Raw genomic sequence first — 11529 nt, forward strand, 5'->3', positions numbered from 1 at the left:
CCCCGTGGGGTGCACCAGTACTATTTGTCAAGACGAAGGAGGGGAGTATGCGATTGTGTATTGACTATCAAGAACTGAATAAGCTGATCATTAAGAACAAGTATCCGTTACCAAGGATCGATGATTTGTTTGACCAATTGAGAGGCGTTCTATGGTTTTCTAAGATAGATTTAAGATCCGGATATCATCAACTGAAGATCAAGCCAGAAGACATTCCGAAGACTGCATTCAGAACCAGATATGGGAATTATGAGTTTTGGGTAATGGCATTTGGATTAACCAACGCACCAGCAGCTTTCATGGATATGATGAATCGAGTATTCAAAAAGTATTTGGATAAATTCGTGATCGTGTTTATAGATGACATTTTAATTTATTCCAAAACTGAAGAAGAGCATGCAGAGCACTTGAGGATAGTTCTTGAGATACTGCGACAGGAGAATTGTATGCAAAGTTTTCCAAGTGTGAATTTTGGTTAAAAGAAGTACGATTTCTTGGGCACATGATTAGCAATAAAGGAGTGGAAGTGGATCCAGCAAAGATTGAAGCCATAATCAACTGGGAGAGACCAAAGACACCAATGGAAGTACGAAGTTTCATTGGATTGGCAGGTTACTACAGAAGATTCGTGCAAGGTTTTGTGAAGGTAGCTACACCATTGACAAAGCTCACCAGGAAGAACCAGAAATTTGAATGGGACGAGAAGTGCGAGGAAAGTTTCCAAGAATTAATGAATAGATTAGTATCTTCACCAGTGCTAGTCTTACTGGATGATCAAGGAAATTTTGTGATCTACGGTGACGCGTCGTACAAAGGAAATTTTGTGATCTACAGTTCTAATGCAGCATGATAAAGTGATAGCCTACGCTTCAAGACAACTGAAACCACATGAAGAGAAGTATCCGATGCATGATCTTGAATTGGCAGCAATAGTATTTGAATTAAAGATATGGAGGCACTACCTTTACGGAGAAAAGTGCGAGATCTACACGGACCACAAGAGTTTGAAGTATATCTTCACCCAGAAGGAATTAACATGAGGCAGAGAAGATGACTCGAATTGATCAAAGACTACGACTGTACCATCAACTATCACCCTGGTAAAGCAAATGTGGTGGTAGACGCTCTGAGCAGAAAAGAAAGGTTAAACATGATCATTTCATCTGAGGAATTGATCAAAGACTTTGAGAAGCTTGAAATAGAGGTTAGTATCCCGAGTATGTCTACAGAGGTGTTGTGTACAATGTCTTTTCAACCAGAATTATTAGAAAAGATAAGAAGATGTCAGGAAGAAGTAATAAGTCATGAACGAGACAGTTTGACAGGAGAAGAGATAAGGAGTCAAAAGGATGATAAAGGAATATTAAGATTTTCTTCCAGAATACGGATACCTAACGTAGTCGAGCTGAAAGATGAAATTCTTCGAGACGCTCACAACTCTAGATACTCAATTCATCCCGGAAGTACGAAGATGTACAGAGACTTATGAGAAAACTTTTGGTGGCCCAGTATGAAGAAGTAAATTACGGAATGGGTATGTAAGTGTTACACTTTCCAGCGAGTCAAAGCGGAACATCAAAGACCCATTGGACTGATACAACCATTGGACATTCCAGAATGGAAGTGGGAGCATATTGCGATGGATTTTGTAGTTGGATTACCGAGAACTAGAGCAAATCATGATGCTATTTGGGTTATTATTGATAGATTGACGAAGTCAGCGCATTTTCTTCCAATCAATGAAAGATTTTCAATGGATAAATTGGTTCGGTTATATCTGAAGGAAATTGTGACACGACATGGAGTTCCAGTGTTCATAGTTTCAGACAGAGATCCTCGATTCAATTTAAGATTCTGGAGAAGTTTTCAAGATTGTCTCGGAACGAAGCTGAACATGAGTACCGCGTATCATCCAAAGACAGGCGGTCAAACTGAAAGGACTATTCAGACTATTAAAGATATGCTAAGGGTATGTGCACTAGATTTTGAAGGAAGTTGGGATGAACATTTGCCGTTAGTTGAATTCTCCTACAATAACAGTTATCATGCCAGTATTGGAATGCCACCTTATGAAGCTTTGTACGGGAGAAGATGCAGATCTCCAATATGTTGGGAAGAAGTCGGTGAGAGAAAGATTTTGGGTCTAGAATTGATCTAGCAGACAAAAGAGAAAATATAACTCATTCGGAAAAAATTAATAGCGGCTCAAGATCGTCAACGCAAATATGCTGATCCTGCCAGAAAGGATATAGAAAGGAAGTTGGAGAAGCAATGCTATTGAAAATTTCACCTTGGAAGGGTTCATCAAGATTTGGAAAGAAAGGAAAGCTGAGTCCGCGTTATGTTGGCCCTTTTGAGATTTTGAGGCGTGTGGGAAAGGTTGCTTATGAGTTAGCGTTACCACCTCACATGCAGCATATTCATAATGTGTTCCACGTGTCGATGTTGAAGCATTATTTGCCTGCTTCCAATCATATGATAAGAAAATTATTGTATTTCTTTCAAAAATCATTTTTCCCTCAAGACTTATTTTCTGATTGAGACAAACAGTGTTATGGTGTGACTCTTTGTCGGAATAACGAAGATTCTGGTGGGACGCCACCTAATCATGTGATGTATGCCATATAGTATGAAAGACTGGCCATCTTGAGTATAAATATGGTTGTCTCATTCATATCTAAATCATTATTCATTCTTCTTCGATTATGATTTATTGATTTATAGATCCTTCTGATTGTTTCCTTGTACTGTTATCCTTTACCAAAAAAAGTTTCCAATCAGAATCATATACAGAAATTCCCTTCTTGTGTAAGGTCTATTCTTTGAATATTTTAAAAGGAAGTGAAATGAACCCGTGTAGCAGATGGAGTTATGTGATGAGTGTGGATAATTTCAAGCCAATAAATGGTGGATATTTACGTGCAGAGAAGAACTATTATGCCGATAACGGGATTGTTGCGAGGACATCAAATCAGAGGCGGAAATCTGTATACATGATACATTGCAAGTATGAGATTTTGGCGTGAATTGGAGTAGTTAGCAAACCGTATGAAGAACATTAACTAGAGGAGGAAGAAAGTAAAGTTGCGTATATTGGATAAGGTAAATGATTGATTAGACAGTAGAAGCAAATGAAGAAATTCTTAATAATAACCAGATAATCGATTAATACATTGTGAAGATGAAGCATACCTCAATCATGTGGGAGATATTTGTTATGAAGATTCAAGATCGAAGAAATTCTAGTTAAGAATAAACTTCAAGGGTATTCTTCAAGGAATGGTCGGGTTTTCCCACTTAAGTAAATGAGTTATGGCAAATTTGATGCTCATAACTGAACCGGTGAAGGAAGTTCAGTATGAAAATGAATAAGTGGAGATGAAGGTATGGTGGTTTAACTGCAACAATTTTTAAGAAATGATGCTTTAAAACCAAAGGAATTCTTTCACAAGATTATGAGAGTGTTGGTTAAGACCATGTGTGGGTTATCAGAAGTTGAACAAGTTAACTAAAAAGAACAAGTGTATATTGTCAAGGATGGACGAATTGTTAACGAGAGAGCTTGAGTTGAAACATGAACTGAAAGAATTTTAGATTAATTTGTAATTGTACTCAGTAGTGATATTCTGTTATAATCAGAAGATATGAGAAAAGGTATGGTATAATAAGAATTGTTCCCTATAATCTTAAGTTGGACTAAAAATATGGGTTTACTGGTTACTATTATATGTGATGGTGAAATGGTGAGTTAGAAGGTGGCAGTTGATTGGTACACTTGTGGATTGATTGTTGGTTGTTTGACTGATTGTTGGTGTCGGCTTGAATCCGAATGGTAATCAATAATATAAAGGAGATACTGCCCAAATTTTCGAAAATTACCCTACTCTTAAAGATAGAAAGTATACTTCCGTGTGTTATTGATATTCCTGTTGATACTCCAAATAATTGGGATCTCGGTTCTTGAAAGAGGTTGTTACATCCAATCCGACTATATATAATTGGTCGTTGATTTCATTTAGCTAGTCATCACTTGGTCCAATTGATCAATTAAGTGAGTTAATTGGTTAATTTTACCAATTAATGGTCAGTTAGATGGAAATTGATTCCAGTTACATTAAGTCAGACTTTGATGTGACTTTCAATCCGAAATCAAAGCAATGAGGAATTTGGAGAAGGTAAGGATACCAATAGAATTCAGAAATCGCTGCAAGTGTGTGAGGATTTACTTGGATAAATATGCCCTTTATAATGGACAAGAGAAAAAAAATTACTTGTATGGACAAGTAAGAAGAATGTTTTCAAGAACTAAAGATTTAAGATGGAGCAAAGAGAAGGGAGGTGGAATAAAGAAGAGATTAATAACTAGACCAATATAGATTTTGTTAAACAATCAAGGAGATTTTATCATCTGCAATAAAGTTTTGATAATCATACAATAAATGATTTATCAAGTATTTCCGTTTTGGATAAAATGTGAGATACAGTTTTAGTTCAGTTTCTGATTGGTATTGATACTTAGGTTGTTGTTAAATATCAAAAGTGGTATTAATATAGATGATTGATGTTTACTTCAGTATGGGATGTTGTGAGCATCAAAGTTCGTATTGATATCTAATTAGATATGACATCAAAATGAGTATTAATATCAAGAGTTCGGTTTTGAATGAGCTAAGAGAATGAAGAACGGAAATAAGAAAGGTAGGGGAATCAAAAGGATGATAAAGAAACTCTATAAGATGTCAGGATATAGGTAAGATATGGGTATTATGTGGGACAGAAGTAAGGTGAAAAATTAGGAAACATTTGTAAATTGAGATAGGGAATACATCCCAGGAGTACGATTAAGTACCGAAGGCTAAAAGAAAATATCCAGTGACCAGACATGAAGAGAAAATAGGGGGAAACATGTAAATAAATGTTATACCTACCCAAGAATTAAGGCGGTACATCAAAGACTAGATGGATACATTTCACCAGGAAATGTCGTAGTGAAGTCACCTGAGAACCAAAGGTAAGAAAAGCGTTATTTGAATCATTATTGATGGGTTATCCAAACCTAATCATTCTCTTTTATTAATAAACAGTTTGTCCAATAAGTGGGTTAGTTGCTGCTTGAAGAAATGGTGGTACGGCATCAGATCCAGAAATTAATTATAAATGATCGATATTATTTGATTTTAGATTTGGCAGGAGTATTTAGAATACGATGAATATGTCAAACCAGAATAATATATACCAATCCTAGATGAACGGGCATTAGGTAAGGTGGAACTAAAAGATAGGAATTTGGCTAAACATCGATAACTTAAGAGATTCAAATGTGATACAAGACATATATGTAAAAGAAAACTTTATGATAATATGGCATAAAGAAAGAATAAGTGTTATATCTGACTAGACGTCAAGAAAGAGCATTGCAGTCAGTTTGTATGAGAACTCCCTAAAACCAAAATAAATGATAGTATGGGTTAGAATATGCGGGTGATGCCTCCAGATTAGTATATTTTCTTCTAAGCAGTAAGAGAATTTCGCTCGGCAAATCTACTCGAATGTGATTCAAGGAAATTAAGGTATGATGATACAGCTGTGCGCCAATCGTATCCAGTCGAGATTTTCTCGTTAACTCTCAATTCTAAATTAATTTAGAGAATGTTAGAAATTGAATACGCCCTGGTTTCAATATATCATTCGCAGATGGACAAGAAGATTAAGGGGACGATTAAAGAGCCTTGAATGCGATTGGGAGCGATTATGAACTAGGTTAATTGAACAGAGAAACATGTGGGAATGAGGTTCAATAACCAGTAACTATTGGAAACGTTCATGGGCAAGAATTACTAGAATTAGAAAGAAAAGAGAATTAATAGGCATTATGCTAGTCCTTTTGAAACAATAAAATAGGCAAGATAAGTGTAAGTGAGTTGGCTTCACCGCCACACGTATAGCTGGTTCATATGGTGTTTATATGTGTATATTCAAGAAAAGTAATTAAGTTCCATTATATATAAAATGGAGACTTGAGTTGAGTTATAGGAGCAAGTAATAGAATATGATGTGAGCGAGAGGCTGTTAAGTAATGAGTGATGCTGCAAGTGAAAGTTCATAAAAAGTTGTAAGGTTGAGGGATCAAACTGAGAAAAATGGAAGAGAGATACCGAAATATATCATTATATGATCCTTAGTGTGATTCTGAGGACAGAATCCTTTTAAGGGGGGGGGAGGATGTAATATCCAAGACATAGCGTGTAATTATTTTTATTGATAAATGATTATTATGTGATTTTTGGTGAATTATCTGATGATTGGTGTTGATATGTGGATATTTATACGTGGTAAAGTATAAGTATGTTAATTTTATTATGACCAGAATAAAATATAGATAATTACGGTATTTTTCTGGTAATTTTTGGATTGTTATATGATTTTATATTGATTTATGAATTTATTAATTATTTTCTGAATAATTACAAAACTATTTTATAAAGTCGGGAATCGTCCAACTTCAACCATTTTTACGTTTTTACAACCCGAATCTTTTCCAAAAACTCCTTCCTTACCTAATCTAGTAATTCCGGACGTTTTTCATGTTTTTACTTTTTCGATCCGGATTACGGTTTGACCCATGCACGGCTCGGCGCAAAATTTTCGATACGATAACCCTTTTCGATATCATTATCTCCGTACAAAGCATTTTATAAAAGCCCGATTTTGATAATTATCCAAAACCTTTGATGCTTATCCAAAACAGGATAATGTTTATCTAAAACAGGATAATGTTTATCCAAAACGAGATAATGTTTATCCAAAACGTTATCCGATCAGATCGTTTTTATAGTTACTTAGCGGCTAAGCAACATATTTATCGATCCAACACGATCTAAAACGTATTAATATTCCATAAATATAAATAGCCAATACATTATTGTATTTTGTACGGATAATCATTTGCAAACAGTAAAACTATATAGTTTCCAAAGAAAAACCTTAAAATTTATCGCGTTCTTCATAATCAACGGATAAACAAAGGTGTTATCAAACTTCGATTCAAGCGTGTTATATATCAAATTGAAGCTTTCGAAAAGTTCTTTCATAATCAATCATCCATTTCAGTGCAGAAATTAAGGTGATTTTCTTATTTAATTATTTTAATTCGAATTATTTAGTAATTAAAATATGAATTTTTGTTTTTGATGTTGTTTGTGTGATTTGATGCTAGAAACATGTAGATCTTTTCTTCCTGGTCATTTTGGTATATTATATGTCAAATTTGGAGTTCAATAACATGCAGAATAGTTGGTTTGATCTTCGAGTTTGAATGTTCTTGGTGTTCTTCAATAACCTCATCGGAAAATTCATATTTTTGGCCAGATTTTTGATCCGTTAAACCTGGATACATACAACTTACATCAGTAAACAGATCGTGTTATGAGAATTCTATTGGTTGTGGCTATTCTAACAGAGGAGCCCCGTAACGCCTTGATCGGAATTTGGTCAGCGACGGTGGCGTAAAGTTCGGCCGGATTTTCCGGCGAATCTATCATCTTTTTGAATTTTTTAACACCGGTTTTAGACTCAGGACAAACAGACGAGTCAATCTGCACCTTTTGGTGCATATCTAGGCAGTTTGGGGGTTGCCGCCGGCGAGCTTGATGACGACTGCCATGGCTGCCGGTGGCGGAGATGGAAGATGGTGGTGAAACTTCAGTTTCATCACCCACCTTTCACATAAATTACAATTCAGTCCCTCCTATTTAAAAACATTTCAATAATAATATTCTGTTATTTTAAAAATCAGAAAATTGTTTATTTACTTATTCTAAATTTAGAAAATTCTTTTTTTATTATTTATTTATTTAAAAATAAATCTAATTTATTTTATTAATTAATTTTAATTAGTTTTCAATTATTTTAATTAATCAATTAATTTAATATTAACTGATTATTTAATTAGTTATTAATTAATTTTAATTGATTTAATAATCAGATTTAAATATTCTTTTTGGATTTAAAATAGTTTCGAGTTTTAAAATATTATTTTAAATTATTTTCAAGGCTCGATAATTATTATAAAATTATTTTAAAGATAGATTCGGGTGTTCGAACCCAATTATTTTATTATAAAATGATTCAGAGACCTATTTTAACTCCGAAAAATGTTCAAATATTTGTAATAAATACCTGAAAATTCATTTTGACCCCGAATCTTCTTTGAAAAATTATTTTGATCGAATATCTTATGTGTTATGTGCTATTTGATTAATGTGTTATATGCCTATGTGGTTATTATTTGACTATTTTAGTCATAACTTTCAATCCGTAAATCGGATTTGGGTAAAACGAAGGGAAGATAAAAGTTTATGACGTCTATGTGATGATTAGAATGATATGAGATTAAGTATTGATAGATACTTGTGATGCCTAGCAGAGTAAACGAGGCATAAAAAAAGAAAGCACGTGATCCGTAAATAGAATTAAAGCGTAAAAAGAGAAGGCAGGTGTTTGATGAATAGAAGCAAGGCATAGAAAAAGAAGGAAAGTAATGGAAAAGTATAACTGTTAGATGAGTACAAGTAAAATTGGAAATTAATTGTGATAAGGTAAGTACTTCTGAATCTTTCTTCGAGGTATATTGCAAATATTCCTGAACTTCTCATAACATGTTCTAGTATTCAAAATAAATCTTGTTTTATATTGCTAGCTCTATAAACTATTCAACCTTGAACCCTGATCATATCATTGAACTTGAGCTGTAAGCTTTATTTCTTGTAAACCACCAACGGTTGATTTCCCAAATATTAAACCATACAAGTACAATACTACTCTATAAATACATACACACCATAAACCAAGTATTTTAACAAAATTTCTTAAGCATACAGAAACTTATACACCCTGGAATACCCTATCACATCAAAGATCAATACCCTATATTATCATTGACCCATTGTTCTTCAGATACTCGATTCTTCATCAGGCTTGAAGCTGTTCTTCATATTTACACCTTGATACACCCTGGTGATACCTTTGAAATGTTTTATGCTCTGAGATAAATGCTTTATCAATGATAATCATGATTCTGTTTTTATTGAATTGCAATGGTTATCATATTGAATTGTTTTAAAATTGGATGGTTTTATAAATGTGGACCAGATTCGTTGTCGGACCAGATTCGTTGTCAGACCAGGCCAATGTGTGCCTTGGATCCAGTATATAGAGCAAAGCTGGGAGCCTTGCTCGGGGTTAGTGTGTGACTGATCAGCATCCTAACCTTGGTTTTTAAAAATGAAAAGAGAATATCTAATTCTAATCATTGTTTATCCAGAAACTTGATTCTTCTGAATCATTTCAAATGATCATTGTTGAACCTCAGTTATTGCTATTATGACTTGCTGAACTAGTTAGATCACTCTTGCAAATCTATTTATGTTATTTTACAGTTGAAAAGGAAATTGTTGGTAACGAGGATTCCAAGTCCAGTGTGCAAGCTAGGATTCCAAGATAAGATGGATCGAGTTAGCAGGAGCTTTATAATGTAGATGAGTATGTAAGATTGTAAAAATGATATCATTATCAGTTGTAAGCGGAACTAGTTAGGATTTGGTATGATATAATAAAGGTTAAGGTTGTGCCTTGTTTTCATACTTTAACCTGTTGTGATCCATAGTTATGGTAAGTAGGGTCTTTATATATATTACTTTCATAAACAGGTTTATAAATTGGGTGTGTGTGTGTTGTTAACCCCAAACTTCTAACCCGGGTTTGGAGGACGTCACAAGCAGTGTCAGAAATTTGGCTCTATAAATCATCTAACTCATCTTTGTAAAAAGGCTGTTAGTGAGGCAAGATTGGGAGCATGCAAGTATATAAACCTTTGTAAAAAGGCTGTTAGTGAGGCAAGATTAGGGTTCAAAACACACACACAATATATAAACCTGTATATAAATTATTATATGCATTGACCCTTCTTTACACAACCACGAATCACAATAGGTTAAAGTATGAAAACAAGTTACATCCTTAACTTTTATTACATCGTACTGAATCCCAACTAGTTCAGCTTACATCTGATAATGATGTCATTCTTACAATCTTGCATAACTCATCTATAATATACAGCTCCTTCTAGCTCGATCCAACTTAACCTGGAATCCTAGCTCACACACTAGACTGGGAATCCTCGTTACCAATAATTTCCTTTTCCACTGTTGAAAACATAAAAAGGTTTGCAAGAGTGAGATAACTAGCTCAACAAGTCATAGTAGCAATAACTGAGGTTAAACAATGACCCATTGAAGTGATTCAGAAGAATCAAGTTTCTGGATAAGCAATGATTAGAATTGGACATTCACTTTCATTTTTTTAAAAGCCAATGTTAGGCTGCTGATCAGTCACGCATTAACCCCGAGCAAGGCACACAGCTCTGCTCTCTATACTGGATCCATGGAACACATTGGCCTAATATGACCACGAATCTTGTATGACCGTGAATCTGGTCCAAATTTATAAAAACCATCCAATTCTAAAACAATTCAATATGATAACCAATGTAATTCAGTAAAAAAGGAATCATAATTAATATTGATAAAACATTTATCTCAGAGCATAAAACATTTCATAGGTATCACCAGGGTATATCAAGGTGTAAATATGAACAACGGCTGCAAGCCTGATAAAGAATCAAGTATCTGATAAACATTGGTTCAATATTAATACAAGGTATATAAGTTTCTGTATGCTCAAGGAATTTTTTTGCAATACTTGGTTTATGGTATGTATGTATTTGTAGAGTAGTATTGTATTTGTATGGTTTCGTATATGGAAAATCAATTGTTGGTGGTTTACAAGAAATAAGGCTTACAGCTCAAGTTTAATGATATAATCAGGGTTCAGGGTTGAATAGTTTAAAGCGCTTACAATATAAAACATGATTTATTTTGAATACTAGCAACATGTTTTGGGAAAGTTCCAAAATATTTGTAATATATCTTGAAGAAGGTTCAGAAGTACTTGCCTTATCACAGATGATTTCCAGCCTTACTTGTACTCATCCAACAGTTCTATTCATCAACCACTTTCCTTCTTTTTCAATGCTTCAGTTCTTATTAGATATATTTGTGATGTCATGTCTAATCTGATATGTTTAGTTTCAGAACTTATTATCAGAATATCAGAACTTAACTGAAAATCAGAACTTACTGAAGACAGGAAGTTATCAAAATTTAAGGCGTCAAAACTTATATCAGAACTTAAGTGCGGATACACTTCAGGGATAAAAAGCGGCTGATTTACAGGAGAGGATCTGGATTAAACAAGTTAAGATATGCATGAAGAATTGGACAAGTGTAGGACTGCAGTAGATAATATATGATTGATATATTTTAGGAAGAGATATATTTTATATCAATTAGAAGATATCTTGTAACTGTGTACTATATAAACACAGCTTAGGGTTTATACTATAAGTGTTATCATTCTCGAGTATATTATTCATTGTAACCCTAACAGATCTTAGTGATATCATACATCACT

This window comes from Apium graveolens, chromosome 8 (genome assembly GCF_009905375.1).
Source record: "Apium graveolens cultivar Ventura chromosome 8, ASM990537v1, whole genome shotgun sequence".
In the NCBI taxonomy this organism is placed as follows: domain Eukaryota; kingdom Viridiplantae; phylum Streptophyta; class Magnoliopsida; order Apiales; family Apiaceae; genus Apium; species Apium graveolens.